At 44.9% G+C, this 22623-nt stretch overlaps 1 long non-coding RNA gene across 1 annotated transcript; it reads left to right on the forward strand.

Annotated features, from left to right (window-relative positions):
- Window positions 1–6147: 6147 nt before the first annotated feature.
- Window positions 6148–22596, forward strand: LOC139186204 (uncharacterized). The gene is made up of 4 exons (XR_011569749.1): window positions 6148–9031; window positions 13138–14328; window positions 16056–16162; window positions 16423–22596. It is a non-coding gene; the product is annotated as an uncharacterized lncRNA (long non-coding RNA).
- Window positions 22597–22623: the final 27 nt, after the last annotated feature.

Genomic DNA, 22623 nt, shown 5'->3' on the forward strand with positions numbered 1-22623 from the left:
GTAGACACATCCCTTTTTTCCCTATAGACGATGTGTGCACACACAGGCCAGGAAGAAAGGGAAAAACAACAATGGCAGGAGTTTGACTGAGGATGGTGAGAATATGTTAGGTTTTTTTTCCTTCTGTTTTCTAAACTTTATGTCCAGTTGTTATATGAGTGTAAACATTTTTTGTTTCATATTTTTAAGCAATAGTAAGAACATCTGTGTTCTTATTCCCTCAAATTACCTCAAATTCCCATGCCCTAGGTTGCAAACAGACATGAGAAATAGCTGTTAAGGAAATGGGTTGTCCACAGCACGGTCTGTCGTAAGGAATGCAAGGGTGATGGCACAGGGGCCAGTGAGGTTTCTGAAGCCAGAGCATGACCTTTTAGAAACCAGACCTCAGTCTGGTCCACAGGTAACATTTCCACCAAGTCAAGGTTTACCTTGTTCAGTGTCCGAAGTACAGCAGCGTCTATTTTTTTCAAAGAGCAAACTGGATAAATGCAAACATACTGTATTCATTCCTTTTTTTTTTTTTTCTAAATTCCAAATAACTAAGCATTCTCTTTGGAAAATTTCTTCACCGGAAGCAAAATCATTTGTGTTTTAAAATTGTGGTCTGTAGTTTATATGATCAACTTTTATTTTACTGAGCTGTCTGCCATGTAAAACCTATTTTTAACCTGAAGAGGTGCCTCTAGATACATAACAGCAGACTGTAGAAGTGAACATTTTACTTTATTTTGCCACCATTTTCTTCTTTAAAACTTCTGATGGGAAAAAACACACACACACACACACACAATACATACAGGCATGTGCAATTGATTCTGTCGTAAAGGGAATTTAGGCCCCAAACCAAGAGCTAAAGGGATTGTAAGGTGTAAAGCCAAACTATTTGGACATGACATCTCTGAGATAAATATTGTACCCAACAATTTTTTTTTGAAATGGGGAGGAGTGGATAACTGCTGGATTCAAGAGGGTAAATGATTTTATTTGAAAGGCTAATTAAGTCAACGTACAAGTTTTTCTTCTCCTATAGACAAAGTGAGGGTGGGGTAAAATGAGGAAGGAAAATGTACCCTTTACCTACTGTTATCTTTCTCGTGGGAAGGCCGATAGAAGCTGTAGAACATGCTTTAGAGCTAAAGATCTAGGTTCAGATACTGATTCAGCCACTTACTGGCTGGGAGGTCTTTGGTGAGTTCTTTAACTTCTCTGTGCCTCCACTTCTTCCTCTGTAAAATCGACATCATACCCAAGAGAAACACCCCTTCATAAAAGCAAAGAAAGGAAAAGCAACAGAAATGCCAGTCAACGGAAGTATGTATGGAAAAAAATCACACAGCCAGGAAAATGAATGAAGCTCAGCCACTTGTGAAAGCATGGATGAACCTAAGGAATGTGATGCTTGGTGAACAAAAGCCTGCCACCCTTTGCATCAAGTCCAAATCTAAGGAAAGCTGAGCAATCAAGCATTTGGGCGTACAATGGAAAAAAACAAGGAAATGCAAAAATCGGGATAGTGGGGTTGTGTGTGGGGCAGGCAAGAGAATGGATTGGGAGGAGCACAGAGAGGGACACAAGTTACAGTTCATGTTTTGGTTCTTGGGTTGGGTGGTAGGTTCATTGGCAAGTTTATTTTGTTATTTAAAATATGAATAAATGAATAAAAGATGAGCAGAAGAGCGCCAAGCCTGGAACGACAATGTGTCCTGAACCAATTAACCCAGTTACAGTGAACCCAATTCTAGTACAGACCACAATTTTAAATTTTGAAATGGCAACAAAAAGAAAAATAGACATAGTATCTACTTTATGGAGTTGTGATAAGAATTAAATGAGAAAGTGCATGCCACATACTTAACATAACTACCTAGAAAAGAGTACATTTTTAATAGATGATATCTCATATTGCTGTTTTGCAAAACCAGAGTTTTTAGATGATTTTAGACTTTAAAAATGTCTCATATACTTGGAATGTATTCATTTCAACCAAACAAGATGAATTCTAAGACTGTTCCCGTTTTCAGCTCAGTTCCACGTATATGACAGATGAATAGAACAGATCCTTGAAGCCAGCCATTCGTTTTCTAAGGCCTACAATGTGCCAGGTATCATGTTTGGTCCTGGAGACGGTGGGGAGTGTCACACAGCTAGTCTTGGCCATCTTGGAGGACATGGTGCTGAAGGAGTAAACAGATAGTCAGGTGGTTACAGAGGTGATTAGAGCCAGAGGGCGAGAAGCACGCTGCAACCCGGCACTGCTGACCCTCAGCACAGTGCCACGCAGGGCCTGGGCACAGGCTGGCCCGGCTGTAAAGCATCCACAGCCCAGCTTCACCTCCGCGGGTGAGTGACCAGGTTCAGGGTCATCACGAATAAACATGTTAGCCTGAGCCAAGCATTTAGAAGAGTGCCCGGTGCACAGTCAGTATCCAGTGCTCATTTATTTATTTATTATAAATAAAACAGAGCAAGGGTATGTACTGAAGGGTTCAGCTGCCACTTCCATCTTTACCCACCACACACAAAGACCTTTTTACCTGTGAAAGGGGTTGTCTTACCCATTCAGGCTGCTATCACAACTACCATTGGCTGGATGGCTTATAAACAATAGACGTTTCTTTCTCCCGGTGCTAGAGGCCGAGAAGTCCAAGATCAAGGCTCCGTCTGATTCAGTGTCTGGTGAGAGTCCACTTCCTGGTTCATAGCTGGCACCTTCTTGCTGTGTCCTCACATGGTGGAAGGCAAGAGGGCTCTCCAGGGTCTCTTTTATAAGGGCATGAATCTTGTTTAGGAGGGGTCCCTCCTCATGACCCACATGTGTGCATGCTAAGTCACTTCAGTTGTATCCTACTTTTTGCAATCCTATGGATCATAGCCCACGAGGCTCCTCTATCCATGGGGATTCTCCAGGCAAGAAAATTGAAGTGGGTTGCCATACCCTCAAGACCTAATCACCTCCCAAAGGCCCCACCTCCTCATACCATCATCTTGGGGATTAGGTTTCAACATATGGAGGTGGGGGTTGGGTCACAAGTGGTCTTGCCTGTCAGGGTCCATCATGCCTTCCTCCTATGATCCTTAGTCACATGGTCATTATTAGCTCTGTCACCTTTGACTCTCCCTTGAACAAAATCACCAGAGAACTTAGCTGTCCTTGCATTCCACGCGAGGAAGTGGTGCCAGCTACCCTCACCTGTGTAAGTGTCATGACCTGGGGGTTTGTGAGCAGGAAGGACTACAGGCCTCCAACTTGGCTGCCCGTCCTCAGCTGCCTGCCTCAGTCCATAGCACCACCGACCTCAGGCCCTTTCCTTGCTCCCTGGGCTGGACAACTCAAGATTTTACTTATGGCTCTTTACTTGGACATACTTACATTAACCCTGAATATTCACTGGAAGGACTGATGCTGAAGCTGAAGCTCCAATCCTTTGGCCACCTCACTCGAAGAGCTGACTCATTGGAAAAGACCTTGATGCTGGGAAGGATTGAGGGCAGGAGGAGAAGGGGGAGACCGAGGATGAGATGGTTGGATGGCATCACTGACTTGATGGACATGAGTCTGAGCCAACTTCAGGAGATGGTGCAGGACAGGCAAATCTGGTGTGCTACAGTCCATGGGGTCGAAGAGTCATGGACTGAGATATGACTGAGCGACTGAACGACAACTTGGACATAAGCCCAGGCAGACGGTCTCCCCAAAGCCAAAGCCCCAGGCATCTCTATCACCTGCCCGTTTCCTCTGCAACCCCCACCCCCACCGCTAAAAGCTAGCCAGAAACAATTTGACGGGTTAAACTAGGTTCACAGACTTGATAATGTTTGTCTTATAGTGTAAAAACAGCAATAGCTTGGATTATAAATGACAGGTATGATTAACAGAATAATTTTCAGCTTATTCTAGCCAATGGCATTGAAGGAGACATTTAGCTACAATCATTGAGACACTTTTCATTCAACAAGTGCTTCCGAAACATCAGGCATGCTTGTCTAGACACCATATAAAGAGGTATCCACTTTCACTTATCACTTGGAATAAATGTACTCATAATGAGCTTATGAGATTACTCATATTAATAATATGATTTTGAATACATTTCTCATTTGATTCTGTGGGGGAAACGTAGCATCACATGTGGACAATGAATCTTCAGTCACTGCAGAATGATGGTATGTGATTCTGTCGTTTGACACCAGCATCTTCAACTCTTAGCTCAGAAGCTGAGGAGGACTGGGGAGAGGACTGTCTCACAAAAAGGTAAGAACAAGTTGCATTCACTTCTCCGTAACTGTGAAGAAGTGCTAGGTGATTGTGGGAATGGGTATGATTTGGGGAGGGAAACACCTGTCCTGTGAAAGGTAAAACGAATGTTGTTTGAATGAGGACTGTCTCAAGTTTAACCCTTTAGCTCCGTGGATGCCCGGCTAGGTGCCCCACTTGTGCACCTAGCAGGATGCGAGCTCCTGGTGCCCGATCTCTGACCCTGAGTCACCCCGACACGGGGTCTGGCAAGGACCTGCCCACCCCCTCAGCCCCTCTGCCCCACCTAGATTTTTGTGTTAAATAGTTTCTTTCAGCTCTGCATATCCTGATGTTGGCATGATGTGGGGAATTAGTAAGTCCTGTCATTCAAGCCAGTGCTGTCATATTAACGCAGTTTGCCTGTTCTTCTAACCCTCAGTGTGGTGTCTCCTGCTTTCATGGGAGAGCAGTGCTGGGCACCAGTGACCAGTGATGGAATGCCTGGCGGGGGAGGGTGCAGGGGAGTGGGTGCCTGTGCTGGGCCCCCTCCTGCTGGCCACATTCCTGCTCCTGCCTGGGTCTGGGTCAATGTCACTGAAGGGACAGGCCCCACTATGTCACCTCCAAAGCCCCTGCCCTCCCAGAGGGCCTAATGGAAAAGCCGCCTGTTTCTACAGGCTGCTTATGGGCACATCATTGTACAGAGAGGGTTCCACAGCCTGCCAGCGAGCCTGCTCAGCAATTCAACCCTGTTTCCTCCTGATAATGAAGGCTGGCTCCAGCTAATTTTATGTCTGTGACAGGGTGGGGAGTGAGAGCAGATTGCATCTGTTCCGTGGTGTCTTTGGCCTCCAATGAGCAGGCACTCGCCCCCTGGTCCAGAGTGTGGCCCTCGGTCCCAGGCAGCAGTGAGGCTCCCACCAGACTGTGGTGTCCTTCCTATGGCTTCCCTTTCCTTGGGGTCTTTGTGCATCCAGCCTGGGGGGTGGGTGTAGCTGGGAGGGTAGTCTCCCTCAGCATCCTGCTCTAGCTGAGTGCCTGAGGAGCCCTTCCTCGTGCTTCGGCACCAAACCTGAACAGAGACACCCCGGAAACTTCTCAGGGATCACCATCAGAGCTCGTTTTGCTAGAAGATTCCACCCTCTTCTCAGGCACTCATCAGCCTCTGGACCCTGGCTCCACTGCCTCTGAGTCTTGTCCTTCCCATCCCTGACTCCACTGGACTCATCCTAGCTGGAAAAGCAGTGTGATGTTACCTTGCCTCTCCTCGGCCCTGATTTATTTATGGCATAATTTATTTATGGTATAATACATGCTGTGAGGGCAACGGAGCCACTTGGGAGTCTGAAGAGCCGGACTAGTTCATGCTCAAGGGAACTTAGGTAAAAAGAAAGAGAAATCCATATATAGTTTATTAAAATATTTATAAAGACACAGGTTAATTATATCAAAACCTGAGAAAGGTCAGAAATGATAAGATAATGGGGTGGAGTGAATCTGGGTCACAAATTGCAACCTAGGAGAGGGAGGGAGAAGAAGGCAGGATTGATGCTTGGACGAGAGAGGCGGCCCAGGACCACGGTGGCTTAAGTGCCTGCCCACAGGCTGGAGGTGAAGGTGAGGTGAATGGATTGGGGTAGGGGTGGGGGCAGAGCCAGAAAATGCTCATGAACCGAACAAAGCTGACCAGGGAGGGTCGGGTGAAGATGGTGGACGAGCAGCTGAGGGGAAGATCTGAGCAGGCCCATGTTGAGTTTGACTTGATTAGATGATAGTGGAGAAGACCAGTGATAGGTGGTTCAAGACCAGTCTTGAAGGTGGGGTGGGGGAGAGGAGGGGAGGGTGGGAGTGTTCTGGGGGCGGATATAAAGACCCAGGGTGCAGGTGCAGAGCCATCAGGGCCTGGAGGAGGGGTCTGGATGGGCTTCTGGGGAAGGGAAAGGTTTGGGCTGCAGAGGAGAAAGCTGCTGTCCTTGGCGAGTGATGAATACCAGAGAGGCGGCAGAAATGACCAAAGCCAGAGGCTTGCAGAAGCAGGAGGACACTGGCACAGCCCACAAGGATGAGGATGGAGAAGCTGGGCAACAGGGCAGGCTGCATGAGGAAGGGTGGGGACTCTGAAGTCTCAGGGCTATTTATATTCTGTTGAAGATGTCCTGGAGACCTTGCTACGTGACTTACAGGAGACCAGAGGCCAGGGCATGTGCTGAGTTTGGAGGGTGGTGGGAGGCAGTTGTGGGCAGTGCGGGGTGATGGGAGGAGTAGAGGGCTGGGCCCTGTGTGATGAGAAGGATGGGGTGCTTCCCCAAGAAGTATGTAAGTCACTTCCGAGGGGTCTGTCAGCCCTTCCGCCACTGTCTCTGAGCTTGCAATGCTGAGAACAGAGCCAGGACACCACTAGCTCACTTTTCTCGCATTTGTATAATGTGAAAGTTATAATTCTCTTTAAAGCACTGACAAAGGAACATGGCTTATGCACAAGAAAGAGGCATGGAATTTGGAGTCTCCCAAACTCAGATTAAAATCCTAGCTCTGTAAAGAAAATGTGGTCTCTACACACAATGGCATATCATGAAGCCTTAAGAAGGAAGGAAATTTTGACACATGCTACAACATGGATGGATCTTGAGGACATTATTCCAGTGAAAGTATCCAGTCACGAAAAGAAAAATGCTGGGTGTGATTCCACTCATAAGAGGTATCCAGAGTAGTTGAGGGCTTTCTGGGTGGCTCAGTGGTAAAGAACTCAGCTGCTAACATAGGAGGTGTGGGCTTGATCCCTGAGTTGGGAAGATGGCAACCCACTCCAGTATTCTTACCTGGAGAATCCCATGAACAGAGGATACTAGTGGAGCCTGGTGGACTACAGTCTGTGGGGTCACAAAAAGTTGGACATGACTGAGCGAATGACCATAGACTGGGTGACTTATAAACAAGTATATTTCTCAAGTCTGAGATCAGGGTGCCAGCATAGTTGAGGACCCTTTTCCAGGTTTTAGACTGCCAACTTCTTGTGGTATCTTCACAAAACAGAAAGAGGGCTACTCTTTACAGCTACGGGGTTGCAAAAGAGTCAGTCAAACTCATAGAAAGTAGATTCGTGGTTTCCAGGGGCTGCAAGGAAGGGAAATGGGGCAAGAATACTGAAGTGGGTTACCAGAACTGATCTAGAGTTTCAGTTTTGCGAGATGAAAAAATTACAGAGATTTTTTTGCACAATCTGTGAATAGAGTTAACGCTACTAGACTACCTTACAAAGAGTTTGGATGGTAAGTTTTATGTTATGTTTTTTACCACCAACAAGAAAACAGAAAGATCCTAGATAAATCTCCCAGTGGCTGTGTGACCTTGACCTCATACAAACCAGCAAATTTCTTAGTCTCAGTTTCCTCATCTGTTAGATGGGCATAGAGCACCCACCTCGAAAAGATAATCTGAGGATTAAATGAAAGCATGCATGTGAAGCTCCTGGCATAGACCCTAGCACATGAAAAGCTGTGTTTTTTTTTGTCACTAAGTCGTGTCCTACTGTTTTGTGACCCCATGGACTGTAGCCTGTCAGGTTCCTCTGTCCATGGGATTTTCCAGCCAAGAATACTGGAGTGGGTTGCCATTTCCTCCTCCAGGGGATCTTCCCAACCCAGGGATCAAATCTGAGTGGCCACATTGAAATCAAATTAAGTTAGTTCCCCTATTATCAAAACCTGGATGGTTTTCTTTTAAGACCAATTTGCCTTTCGCAGCATATTGTAGTGCAGCCCCCACAGCACTGAGGATGAAACAGTTAATTAGGAAACCTCCTGAACCTAGAGATTTGTGATGGACTACACACAAAGTATCCCAGCATCCCTGTGCTTGATCAGAGGAGGGTCCTGAGTAAAGAGGTCACCCTTCGCATTGAAACAAGCTGGACATAATCTCTCCTGACACCAACTGGGCAGAATTCCTATGCCACTGGCCAGAACAATGAGTTTGCAGATTTTCTGGTAGAGAACCCGTCTGCAAAGCAGCAGTAAAAGAGTAGCAGTTATTTGGGTGCACCCACAGCAGAGAACATACCTCCTTAGGAATATTATGACTGAATGTTTACTGTATAATTGAAATTTGAGCAAATCCCATGCAGAGACCTAAGGCCAATGTGGAATATGCTTAGGAGAATCACCAGAATTTAAAAACCCAAGATGCAGAGGACTTCAGGCGGGACCAGAATTTTCTGTGAGCTGCCCCTGGCTAAGGGTTTTTCTTACCCTTTAGGGGGAAGAATTTGGGAGTTTATGCCAAAACTCCATTCTGTATCACATACAGTTTGCTGCCTAAAATTGTAAATTAGTTGGAAGTACCTGGGTCAGTCTCATTTCCTAATGTGGCTTCAAGCTTTCTCTGTACTTTTGTTATCTTCATGAAGTCGTGGGTCACAGACTGCTGCCAGCTATTATTACAGCAAGATACCTGCACAGGGTGGACCCCTTCTGACTCTTGCAGTTAAAATGCTGGTGCCCGGAGTTTCCAGGTAAGCAGCAATGTTGTCTGGGTGTGCAGCCTGTAACAATAGCACACCACACCCAGAAAGACAATATGCCCAAATATTAAACGATCCTACTCAGGCACTGTGTCACGTAGGACACGCATCTTAAGATGTCAGGGCCCTCAAGAGGGTCAGTCTTCCTATTGCTCTCAACTTTCTCAGGCTGTTTCTTTTTTTTTTTAAGGTGTTCCAGGTCTGTCCCCGCCTTGACTGACAGCATGGTGGAGGGTATGGAGCAAGGGGCTTTGGCATCGGGTCACAGTGAGGTGAGGTCCCATCTCTGCCTCCTTTCCTGACTGTGTAGGCTGATCCTATTATAGTACTTAATTTTTCGCAACCTTGGAATTCCTTCTCCATACGGTAGAATTTTCTAGAAACTACCTCAAGTCAATGGAGAAAATTGAGATGGTATAGCTGAAGGATGCCTTTGGGGTGCTACCTGGTCCATAGGAGCTGCCGCCCTCTCATTCTAACCCTGGCTTCATATTCTCTCTAATCCAGGGCGATGGCCCTGAGGCCTGGAGCCATTTCTCTAATGTGCCATTTTCCTGTCTTTATACACCTTTTGCCTTCACCAGTTATTTCTCTCTCTTTACCAGAAGGCTGACTGGGCCCTTCACTTCGGGGCCATCCTCAGTGATCTCCAAGGATGTGTCTGGCTTGCCAGCATCTCAGCATTCTCTAATCAGGCTTCTGTTGGGACTTAGCTCTTTTTCATCACACTTCCCAGGGTTTTGTTTTCTGTTCCCACCCTGAGTGTGTGTGTGTGTGTGTGTGTGTGTGTGAGAGAGACAGAGAGAGAGAGAGAGATCTCTCGAGAGCACGTGTGTGTTCTCTCTTCTGTACCAGTGCCACTTCCCAGCCCACGCCCCGCATCCCATTTGTTGTCAGAGGCCCAGCAGGATGGGTCGGCCCCTACGTGCGCTCCAGCCCGCCTCTCCTCCCACCTCTGCATCCTGCTTGGAACTTTCTCCCAAGTGGCCCCTGCTCATTAACTCAGCCTGAACCCTGGTCTCATGGCTACGTGTCCAAATGAAAGGGCTGCTGAGACCACGAGGATCTCCCTGCTTCCTGTGGAGAGAAAATCAATCTTTCCTTTCCCTTCAACTTATAGTCAACTTCCTCCAGGAAGTAGGTGCTCTGTATTTTACACCATGTCAGAGGCACCAGTTAAATCCTGGAGTTCTTATCTGAGAACTGAATGGAGGGTTTCAACAAGTGCTCCAAAGCGGGTTCTTCTCCCTTGGTCCTGCTCATATAACTTCGTCTGGCTCACAAACATCCTGTTTGTTTAAAGTGCGTCTCTGTGATCTGCTGTTTCCCCCTCATCGATACCATTGAGGATGAAGCAGTCTACAGAGCTTATTTGTTCTGTCTTATGCTAAAAACAAGAACATGGACCTATTGGTGACCAGGCCCACCCTGACATTTGGAAACCACACCACGGGCTCTTGGTCCCCCACTATGAGTCCTGGTAGAACCTCAGGGGTAGCTGTGAGGGTCTGATAAAGCCCAGGGCCTGGCACCCTGCAGCTTTTAAAGAGTGAGCTGAGGCAAACTGCTGAGAGGAGACTCAGGAGAGCAGCTTGTTTATCTCCACTTTCTCCACGGACATCTCTGGACACAGATGGTTGCTGTTTTGTTTTAATGAATTTTGATTTTTTTTTTTTTCTCCCCCTTCATGGTTAAAGGAGAAAACAAGCTTTTAAAATGATCTAATCTTTGTCCGGTGTTACTTGATGGGAAATCACCAACCTCCCCAGGGTGTGAGTCGGAGGAGGGCTGGTGCTAGGACAGGAGATTCAGAATTCAGAATCTTCGAAGAAGCTGTGTGGACATCTGTTGAATAATGAGTCGGACCTTGGTTCCCCATCCACAAAAAATGGGAGTTACTGTGTGTGGCCTGCCAGGTTTTTAAACAAGGAAGAAATTTAAAGATATTTTCAGTACAAAGAACTGCATAGATTTTTGTCGATTAATTTTTTTTTTTATTGGAGTCTAACTGACTTACAATGTTGTGTTAGTTTCTGCTGTATGGCAAAGCAATGCATAGATTTTTATGATGATTATAGGTAATATAATGTAGGTATAGTACACACACTATTCATTTTGTGTGAATCCCCCCCAAAAGCCTCCAAGGCAGGACTGGGACTCCTAGCTGACAGTGAAGAGGACAAAGTTTGAGGGAACCCTCAACTGGACTTGAGTCCCAACTGCTGGTGAAGGTTGCTTCAGTATTAACTTTTGTAGATTATACATCACAAATAGAACCCATGCTCTTCGTAAAAATATCCGAACAACAGAAATATTTAAAGTATGTAAAGCAAAAATTGATGGGCCTGACTGCCCGGAAGGAGGTGAGCAGGGATTCCCCGGTCAGGGAACTAAGTTCCCACAAGCTGCATGGTGGAGCCAAAAAAATAAAATGGGTACCACACAGTTTAACTTTTAGAACACTTAAAGAAGGTTAGAGGTGATATACGTAAAATGCCAGGCAAATGCTGAGGAAGGAGGATCATGGTTATTTCTAATAGACTTTTAAATTTCTAGGGTATTTTTCTTTCTTCAACTACCAGAATACTATTTTTCTCCTGATTTGAGCAAGATTGGCTGTACTTCACAGAAATACTCTCCAAGATGCTTTATTTTAATAAATTCTCAGTGGGGTTCATTCCTGTTTCCTTTTTTTAAAGTCAGTGGTTTTCACGTTAGAATTACTTGGGAAGCTTGGAAAAACCTCAAATTAGGCCATACCATAGAGCCTCAGAATCTCTGTGAGTGAGACCTAAACCTCTGTATTTATCTAAAGATCCTTAGGTGACCTCAACACTTGAGCTGAGCAAAGAATCATCACTTTCTGTGATGCTGTAGGTGCTGTCAAGAAATAAACAGACCAGAGCAGTGTAGGTTTTCATTTGTTCAATGTGTTTGTGTTAAAGAGTTTATTACCTTTCCTCCTTCAATGGAGTGTAATTAATATTTAAATACACATGGCAGAGGGAATGCCAGATAAAATTAAATCAAATTTGTTGTTGTTGTTCAGTCACTCAGTCGTGTCTGACTCTTTGCAACCCCATGGACTGCAGCACATCAGGTGTCCCAGTCCATCACTATCTCCCGGAGTTTGCTCAAACTCGTGTCTATTGAGTGGGTGATGCTATCTAATCATCTCATCCTCTGTTACCCTCTTCTCTTTTCCCTTCAATCTTTCTCAGCATTAGGGTATTTTCCAATGAGTCAGCCTTTGGCATCAGGTGGCCAAATCATGAAGGATAGATATTTTTATTATAAGACCTCTTTAAAGAATATTTATTTTTTAAATATTATTTTAGTTATTTTTTTGGCCATGCCTCGAAGTATGTATCCCAAACCAGGGCTTGAACCTGTGCATTGGCAGCGTGATGTCTTTAACCACTGGACTACCAGGGAAGTCCCTTAAAGAATATTTAGAAAGTAGGAAAAAGCAAGCAGGCAAGCAATTCACAAATAATATCACCACCTTTATATTATCTATAAATCTCTCCTGGTGTGCTAGCAATGCAGCATTTAGTTTTTCTGTAAATAGATTTACAGTATGTAATTATCCTATCAGATGTTAAAATTCTTTTTCATTAGTGGCCAATTAAGGAATGATTGCATTATAGAGAAATTTGGCTTTGGGCTCTGAGCTTTGAAGGGGCAAATTCGATGCCATCTCACCTTGGTCACTGTTTGGAGTCTACATTCCCTCAAACCTTTTTTTCACTTTGATTTCACCTCCTTTTTCAGAATGGAATAACGCCATGGAAATGTGCAGGTGATGACAAGGATGGGCTGGAACAGGGAGGAGAGGAAAGACATGGCTTCCATGTGTTACTGTGAAGTCAGGTTCTGTAATTTGTTCTTCACAGTGAGAAGCGCACTTATTAAGAAGCTTTTCACAGAACCTGTGGGAAAAGCACAAGCCCTGCGTTGTGGTGGCTGCCAGTGGGGGGAACCGCGTAACTGGGGGAGAGGGTTCACCCTGTGCCCTTCCAGACCATATTCACTGGTTTCCTCCCTAAAAGAGCAAATACAGAGTTTAAAATAATCTCCTCTTTTTTTTTTTTTTTTTCTGGAATATGATTTTGTTTTTCCAAATTGAAGTATAGTTGACTTACAATGTTGTGTTAGTTTCAGCAAAGAAATTCAGTTATACATACACAGACAATCTATTTTTGACTGATAACTACTTTCTATTGTCCCTTGTCTGTCTGGGACAGGTGCTGTGTTGGGTGTGTTTATAAGTTTTCTCATTTTCTGGATTCACATTTTGTTTTGTCATAGCAGTTGTTCCAAATTCTACACAGATCTGGCTTGACCTTTGGAAGCTGATTCATAAACCTGCCCACAGGTATTCCAAGGAACCCAAGGACAAAGAACAGACAAGTCGCTGGACGTGGGGCCACAAAGCAGGTATTGAAGGGAACAGGTTGTGGGCGGGACATACTTAGACAGGGTGAGGTAAGAGGGAAGAGATTCCCAGGAAAGAAGGGAGATTTCCAAGTTGTGTATATGGCAGGAGGACCTTTGTGGAGTGTGGGGGAGGAGACAGATTCCGGGGGGCTCGACCAGAGGGATCCCACAGCACATGAGGAGTCCGTTTATATTGGGGTCCAGCCTGACAACCCCAGGAAGGCTCCCCCTGCCCTCTCTTCATCATAAAGTAGAACCCATGGGGACTGGAAGATAAGTTTTGGACAGTGTCAACCGTGGTAGGTCCACAGAAGGTGTTCACTGCCTGACTGCCTTGATTGAACTCCAGGAGAGGGGAGCCCTCTGCATTTGTTTGTGGGGAGGCTCTGCCCTGCCCAATCTGTAAGAGGGTGCATTTGCACCCATTGTCCTAAGTGAACTGAAGGCAAAAGGAGCCAAGAGATGACATTGAAGATTAGGCTGGCATTTGCGGTGCCATGGATGGACCTAGAGATGATCGTACTAAGTGAAGTAAGTCAGAGAAAGACAAACATCATATGATATCACTTCTATGTGCAAACTCAAATACAATGCAAATGAACTTATCTGTGAAGCAGAAGCAGACTCACAAACATAAGAGAACAGACTCATGGTTGCCAAGGGGGATGGATTGGGAGTCTGGGGTTAGCAGATGAAAACTAACACGTATAGAATGGATAAACAACAGGGTTCTACTGAACAGCACAAGGAACTATATTCAATAATATACCTGTAATAATATAATAGATAATATATAATATAATAATAATAATATACCTGTAATAAACTGTAATGGAAAAGAAAAAAAATGTGGGCTAGGACATTTTTGACATCCTCAAAGGGATGGAAGGGGAGGCTTTTGGTACTTCTTGGAAGGAGAAATGGCCAGTGATTCAATGCAAAGGAGAGATTTTAAAATAAGATGGATGTCTGCCCAAATAACTCACCAATGACAATTCTCTGGTCAGATCCTCTCTGAAGCATTTCTAGGTAACTGTCCCCGGTGCCGGGAAGGAACACAAGAAGCATGACCACGACCATCTCCACAGCCCCTTCAGGCATCCCTTGCCACACACCTGGTGATTGTTGAGTAAGTCAGACACTCACGGAGTTCATGCCATTCTGCAGGCAGGTGTCCTGTCTGGGTTCTCATTTATTTCCTTCAGATTTTATTACGACTTGCAGTGATTTTCTTTCCTTGTTTTTTGTTTTGTTTTGTTTTGTTTTTTGGTTTGTCTTTCCTTTGTTCACCCCACTGGACAGTAGGTTCTGTGAGGGTTAATCAGCTCTGCACCTAGACAGTGCCTAGTACAGAGCAGGTAGCTCACAACTATTTGCTGAATTAAAAGAATGAGTTGTAGAATATTCAGGAATAAATGCGTACATGAAATTTATAAACATAGTGCAACAAAAGATTAAAGTACTAACTATTCTATTTTCTATTTTCCCCTGTTTCACTCCACGTCAACCTAGGGGCTTCCCTGGTGGCTCAGACGGTAAAGAATTTGCCTGCAATGCGGGAGACCCGGGTTCGATACCTGGGTTAGGAAGATCCCCTGGAGAAGGAAATAGCAACCCACTCCAGTATTCTTGCTTGGAAAATCCCATAGACAGTGGAGCCTGGCAGACTACAGTCCATGGGGTCGCAAAGAGTCAGATACGACTGAATAACTTCACTTCTTCAACCTAGGCTGTGACTTCTATTTACTTTTTTTTGGCTTGTGGTTTCTCCTCTAATCCTAGCACTTAGGAAGCCCACTTGGGTCACTGCCGGATTATTATTTACCTACTTCAGCCACCAAGAGAGTGTGAGATGGCAGGGGGACACTGGGACTAGAAAGCCTGCCCCGAGAGCGAGTCCCTCTGGCCTCATCTTGTCACTTTATGACATGTTCCAAGTGCCCTGAAGCCCCTCCCATTCACTGGCACATGCCCTGAAGGTACTGAACAAATTCACATCTTGGAATAGTTTGCACATTTGTCTAGTTTTATCATCAGGTCCTGAATGAGATAGACAGCAAGGAAGCCACTGAGCCTTTGGACAAGGGCAGGCCTGGGTGATGGAGGAACTGAGTGAATACACAGGAATGGCACAGGGTTGAGGGGCAGAGAATAAACCCAAGGGTCCTGGTGCCTGATGCTCCAGGGATCAAGGCTTACCATGGCAGAGAGCTCTGGAAGTGACTTATAAACGTATTGTGTTACTAAAGTCACTTTCATACCAGATAAATCCAGTATCCTCTACTCATTAGTAGTATCTGGCACTGCACTGAATATTTTGCATGGATTCACCAGGCACCATTGGTGGGGAGATTGGATGACATGTTCTCTCCATTTCACAGATGTACAAACTGATGTTCAGTGCAGTCAAGTAGCTGGCTCAAGGTTACATAACTAATGGCAGAGACAAGCTGTGAACCCAGGCGGTAGGGTTCTGAAGTCTTTGCCCCTAACACTGTAAAGGCCCCTCCTCCTGGTCCATCATGGCAGCAGCTCAGTGTAGGCACAGACTGAAACTCTGACCCCAAGTCCAAGTATTTTCAAATCAGATGACAGCAATGGCCCCTTGTTTTTCTTCTGGCTTGGCATCAATGCAGAAATGAGTGTTTAAGGACCAACTAGAGTGGGAGGAAAGTCTTTTCAAGGAATTCATGTCCCATGAGGCTCCAAAGTGACTGAGTGTGGTGCGCCTCGCTTGGAGGGAGTCTGGGGATGAAAGGAAGTTGTGTCTAATGAGGGAGCGTCTGGAATTTTTCATGAAAAATGGCAGCATAGCCCTGGAAAAACTGTGTCATGCTCTATCTCTCCAAAACACAGATGGGATGCGTGGTACTCCCCCGGGACAAGCTCCGACAGGAATTCTGGTGGCAGGAAGGACAGCAGCACCCACCACAGGGATCAAGAGAGGCCTCCAAAAACAACAGGTAGTGATTCATCTTCTTGCAACGTGAAGGACACTTGGGGATGTTTTGGCTGTTGATGCCTGGCCTCACCATCCAGGACATCCACGGAAACTCGTGGGATTGCTGTATGTGGCCTCTCACGCTACTGCAAACCCTCTTCCGAGGACCCATGGAACTTGTTATGATGACCCCTCAAGCCCTGTGAAGGGTGGCATATTCCCCGAGAAGACCCTTAAAAGGAGCACCATAGACTTTCCCATCTCTCTCTCCTCTCCTCTTAGATTCTCCAAAGAAGAAATCAAAGAGACGGAAGGCAGGAAGTGGCCCTTATCCTGTGATCTCACGGCATCCCACTTGGAGCTCGGTGCCCCAAAGGGAGACCTCTTCTCTGAAGTGATAAGATGAGATGCTTTCTGTGAGATCTGAGAGGCCGTTGGGGCTTAGGGCAGTCTTGTCAGCAGGATGCTGGCTGCTTGATCAGGGGCTTAAATCATAATCTCCAGGAGACTCCTGTGGCTAAAACTCTCAAGAGCTGACATGAGGGCCAAACAATTGAGGAATTCATGCCCCAGATTGGAGGGAAATGAGCTGATGCCTGGAAGATTCTGGGGCCAGTTCACTTACAGCGTCATGAGAGACTTCGACACCAGATTAGATATCCTTCCTGCCCTGTAAGTTATGTTCTGGGTTTTCTGTGAGAACACAGACCTCCTTATCAGGAAAGAGGGATGCAGGAGCACCAGTCCCTCAGAGAAAAGAGAGCCCAGGAAAATACATCAGGATTAGAACAGCAGGACAAGCATCGTGGTGAAAACAGGAGCAGAGGAGGTTAATTTCATCTGGGCAGGGTGCTTAATAGGCACATAGGGAGCACGTGCTGGGTGGTTGTTCAGTCTCTCAGTTGTGTCTGACTCTCTGAGACCCCATGGACTGCAGCATCCAGGCTCCCCTGCCTTTCACTATCTCCTGGAGTTTGCTCAAACTCATGTCCGTTGAGTCAATGATAACATCTAACCATCTCATCTTCTGTCGCCCCCTTCTCCTTCTGCCCTCGATCTTTCCCAGCATCAGGGTTTTTTCCAATGAGTCAGCTCTTTGAATCAGGTAGCTAAAGTATTGGAGCTTCAGCTTTAGCATCAGTCCTTCCAATGAATATTCAGGGTTGTTTTCCTTTAGGATTGACTGGTTTGATCTCCTTGCTGTCCAAGGAACTCTCAAGAATCTTCTACAACACCACAGTTCAAAAGTATTCTTGGTGGAGGAGACAGCATTTCTAAAAACCCTGCAATGAGATACTGCCTCACACCCCGTAGGATGCCTGTTGTCAAAAAGTAGCTGGTGGGGATGTGGAAAAATTGGAACCCTTGTACACTGTTAGTGGGAATGTAAAATGGTGCAGCTGCTATGGAAAACAGTATGGAGGTTCTTCAAAAAAAATTAAAACTAGAACTACCATGTGATACAACAGTACCACTTCTGGGTATATACCTGAAAGAATTAAAAGGAGGAACCAAATGGATATTTGTACATCTTGTTAGTAGTAGCTTTATTCATAATAGTTGAAAGGTGGAAACAACCTAAGCACCCACTGATGGATGAATGGATAAACCAATGTGATCTAGTCATACAATAAAATTTCATCCATTCCCCCAAAGGAAGGAAATCCTCACATATTCCTACAACATGAATAAATCTTGAGGACATTCAGTTCAGTTCAGTCGCTCAGTCGTGTCCGACTCTTTGCGACCCCATGAATCGCAGCATGCCAGGCCTCCCTGGCCATCACCAACTCCCAGAGTTCACCCAGACTCACATCCATCGAGTCAGTGATGCCATCCAGCCATCTCATCCTCTGTCGTCCCCTTCTCCTCCTGCCCCCAATCCCTCCCAGCATCAGAGTCTTTTCCAATGAGTCAACTCTTCACATGAGGTGGCCAAAGTACTGGAGTTTCAGCTTTAGCATCATTCCTTCCAAAGAAATCCCAGGGCTGGTCTCCTGCAGAATGGACTGGTTGGATCTCCTTGCAGTCCAAGGGACTCTCAAGAGTCTCCTCCAACACCACAGTTCAAAAGCATCAATTCTTTGGCACTCAGCCTTCACAGTCCAACTCTCACATCCATACATGACCACTGGAAAAACCATAGTCTTGACTAGACGAACCTTTGTTGGCAAAGTAATGTCTCTGCTTTTGAATATGCTATCTAGGTTGGTCATAACTTTCCTTCCAAGGAGTAAGCGTCTTTTAATTTCATGGCTGCAATCACCATCTGCAGTGATTTTGGAGCCCAAAAAAATAAAGTCTGACACTGTTTCCACTGTTTCCCCATCTATTTCCCATGAAGTGATGGGACCAGATGCCATGATCTTCGTCTTCTGAACGCTGAGCTGTAAGCCAACTTTTTCACTCTCCTCTTTCACTTTCATCAACAGGCTTTTGAGTTCCTCTTCACTTTCTGTCATAAGGGTGGTGTCATCTGCATATCTAAGGTTATTGATATTTCTCCTGGCAATCTTGATTCCAGCTTGTGTTTCTTCCAGTCCAGCATTTCTCATGATGTACTCTGCATATAAGTTAAATAAGCAGGGTGACAATATATAGCCTTGACATACTCCTTTTCCTATTTGGAACCAGTCTGTTGTTCCATGTCCAGTTCTAACTGTTGCTTCCTGACCTGCATACAAATTTCTCAAGAGGCAGGTCAGGTGGTCTGGTATTCCCATCTCTTTCAGAATTTTCCACAGTTATGCTAAGTGAAAAAGCCAATCACATAAGGACAGAGTCTGTATGATTTGACTTATATGAATGAGATCCTTAGACTGGTAAGATTCATAGACACAGAAAGTAGGGTAGTAGTTGTCAGAGGCTTGGGGGCAAGAACGGAGAGTTTTTGTTTCATGGACACAGAGTTTCAATTTCACAAGATATAAAATAGTTCGTGGTAGACAGTGGTGGCAGTTGCACAACCATATGAGTATACTCAGTGCCACTGAACCATGTGCCTAAAAACCATTACGATAAGTTTTATGTTATGTGTATTTCACCACCAAAAAAAAAAAAAAACAGGCCCCAAAACTAAAAAAACAAGAGGCAGAGTGAATTTTAAAGGAAAGACAAGTCTGTGAGCAGAGGCCTTAGGAGATGGATCAGCAGATAAAAGCAAGCTAGGTCTGAGCCAGACTAAACCAAATGTCTTGCTTCACGTTGTGTGACAAGGAGAAGGGAGAGGATGGGAAGAAGAAATTCAAAATAAGTGATCTATGGGGAGAAATAGCTGTGTCTTGAAAATTACGCAATAAACATGTTCATGTTTAGCATAAATAAATTTTATGCTCTTTTGCTGTAAAATATGGTATTTGGAACTCTCCCAAAGTCATTCCTGTTATGAAGTTGGAGAGAAACAAAAAGATTCCAAGTTAGAAAGTTCCCATAAAGGCTATGCCCCTTACGCATCACCCAGGCAATCATCTTTCTATTTGTATCAGGTGGGCATCCCAAGAAGCACGTGTGAATTAGGATAATTAGAGGAGGGCTGTGTGAAGGGACCCTTTACAAAGATGTGGGTAGGCAATCACAAAGGATGTGACAGTATTCTAAAGCAGTGCTCCCCAGTCTTTTTTGGCACCAGGGAGCAGTCTCTTGAAAGACAATTTTTCCACAGTCCGAGGTGGTGGGGGATGGTTTTGGGATAATTCAAGTGCATTACATTTACTGTGCACTTTATTTCTATTATTATTACATCAGCTGCACCTCAGATCATCAGGCATTCATTGCCAGAGGTTCTAGAGAGCAGGAGGAATTGTTATCATCTCTAGACCTGTAGGGTCAGGGGAGTGGGTAGTTACTGGATCAAGAAGGAGTGAGTCGCATGGCTCTGAGGCTGCCCCCTTGAGGTACAGTGACCTTTGGTGCACAGACGAAGCCAGCCCTAGACAATCCCACCAAAAGGGAACCTGAGGGAAAAAATTACCCTTAACTCACTCCTCCTCGTGCCTGGGTCATCGGGCCAGGGTTTCCCCTAGGCCAAGCCCAGCTGGAAGCCAGAGGTTAAGGATCCCGTCCAAGGTGACTCTCTAACCTTACGGAACATCAGCATCCCCTGGAAGGCTTGGCAAAACACAGATGGCTGGACCCCACCCCAAAGCTTCTGGTCCCCGAAGCAGTAGGTCTAAGGTGGGAGCTGAGATTCTGCATGTTTATTAAGTTCTCAGGTGAAACTGAGGATGTTCATCTAGGGACCACGTTGCTGGTGAGTCCTCACGAGGGGACCTCCCGTAACAATGGAAGGAAGACGGGTGGAGAGTGGATCTGAGAAGACAAACAGCGTGTTGAACGTAAAGGTGTTGCTGGACGTCATGTTAGGTCTGCCAGCTTTGAGGCCTCCATTTTCTGTCCTATGAAGCGAGCAAGGTCTCTGGCTTCCCTTCCAGCGCATTCTGTGACACCCACCCTGGACACCGGGCTGCAGAATCTAATGCCCTGTTCCCCGGGTGACCACAGAGGCTTCATTACAGATGAAGCGGTTCCTCTCGCTGTGGACTATCCAGTGGTGGAGAGAGGCTTGCTGAGGGTGGGGTGAGTTGTCTGGGGGAGTCTTACATATGTTTTCTCATTGTTTTTCCTGTTGGATGTGACACTGTTTGGGAAAGGACATAAACATTTTAACTTTTCCACGTTATTTCCTTGTAGATGAAAAGAGTTGTTTACCCCATCAGATAAATTATCTTCCAAAGTCAGGAGGCCCCATTTGATTTGTGTAAAATCAGGCATCATGGTGATCGTTTTAAATATATCAGGAGAATGCACGGAGTGAGCAAAAGTCCATTCGGTTTATACTGATTTTGCCTTTGAAATCACTGTTAGCTGTTTTGCCTGCAAAATACCTTTTTCAAGAGCTCATTTGTTAAAACCAAAAGACACCGATTGTCCCCCTGGTCATTGGTGGTCCTGCATGCATGAGACACGTATGTGCTCTGAAGATTTACGCGTCTCCTCGAGGGTGTTTGAGTCCAGGATGTTTGCAGTCAGGCAGATGATAGACAGGCATGGCTGGAAGGGGCTGGAACATTCCCATCTGTCCCTCATTCCCCCTTTTGTCTTCATTTGATTTTTCAAAAGACATTTCTTAAATTCTCATGCAATGGCTGGTTAAAAATAGACTGCTTCTCAGCAGTTAAAAACTGCCACGTCCAGGAATCTTCAAACAGCTTTTGAACAATCATTTTGCTTTCTCTTCAGGGTATCTCTGACCCAGAAGTTTAAGTCATTCTGAAATTACCGATTGACATATCGATTCACTCATTTGCATGTGGCTAGAACTTGATCCGTTTGTAAGTCCTGGGGGAAGATGCAGTTGGGAAACTTGTGTCCCAATTCTGACAAATTGAAGTTTCAGGTTTCTTCAGGGTAGATTTTTCACTGGGAGCGTTCAGAGACATGGCCCAGATCTGTCTCTACTGACCCGTATCATTCATTTAACAAATTGTATTGAGCACCTACAGGGTCTGGAAGGCTGGGCTGTTTGGGCTCTTCATGAAACAGACATAGATGTGTCTAAGGTACTTATATAAGGTGAGGAGTTCTCTCCCTGGACTCGAAGGTTCCTGAAGACAGGGACTGAGTTGCTCATTTTATGATTATATCCCCAGTTGCCTAGCACATACTGAGTGTTCAAGAAATATTTGCTGACTGGGTGCAGTAATAGAAAAATAAACCAAGAGCTGTGGAGGCACAGAGAAGGTATTGCTTAGGAGTCCAGGACAAATCCTAGCTCATCAGGAAAAGGGAACAGGGAACCCTCACCCCTGACTTCCTAGGAGACCAGTGAACAGCCATACACTATCTTTTTTTTTTTTTTAATTATAACAGATTTTTAATTAAAAATTGATAATCCAATTCTAAAATTTATACAAATATGCAAGTCTAGAATATATGAAACAACCTTTAAATAAAGAACAAATTATTGAACATAGTCTGTGATTTCAAGGCTTATAAGCATACAAGGATCAAGACAGTGTGATGTTGGTATAAGAAGAAATAAGTAGGTCAGTGGAACAGAAGAGAGACAAGAAATAGACCTAAATAAGTTCATTTGTATCATTTTTTTAGATTCCATATACACTATCTTTAAAGGTGCTATTTGTTTTTATGTATCCATGAGTCTGTTTGTGTTTTGTTATACACATTTGTTTGTATTATTTTTCAGCTTCCGTATATAAGTAATATCATATACTGGTTGTCTTTCTCTGACTGTTTCACAAAGCATAATATTCTCTAGGTCCATCCACATTGGTCCAAATGGCACAATTTCATTCTTTTAATGGCCGAGTAATATTCCATTGTGTGTATGTGTGTATATGTACACACACTGAACATTCTGTATCCAGTTGTATATTGACAGACACTTGAGTTGCTTCCATATCTTGGTTGTTATAAATAAAATAATGCTGCTGTGAACATTGGGGTGTATGTATCTTTTCAAAT

This window comes from Bos indicus, chromosome 12 (genome assembly GCF_029378745.1).
Source record: "Bos indicus isolate NIAB-ARS_2022 breed Sahiwal x Tharparkar chromosome 12, NIAB-ARS_B.indTharparkar_mat_pri_1.0, whole genome shotgun sequence".
Lineage (NCBI taxonomy): Eukaryota > Metazoa > Chordata > Mammalia > Artiodactyla > Bovidae > Bos > Bos indicus.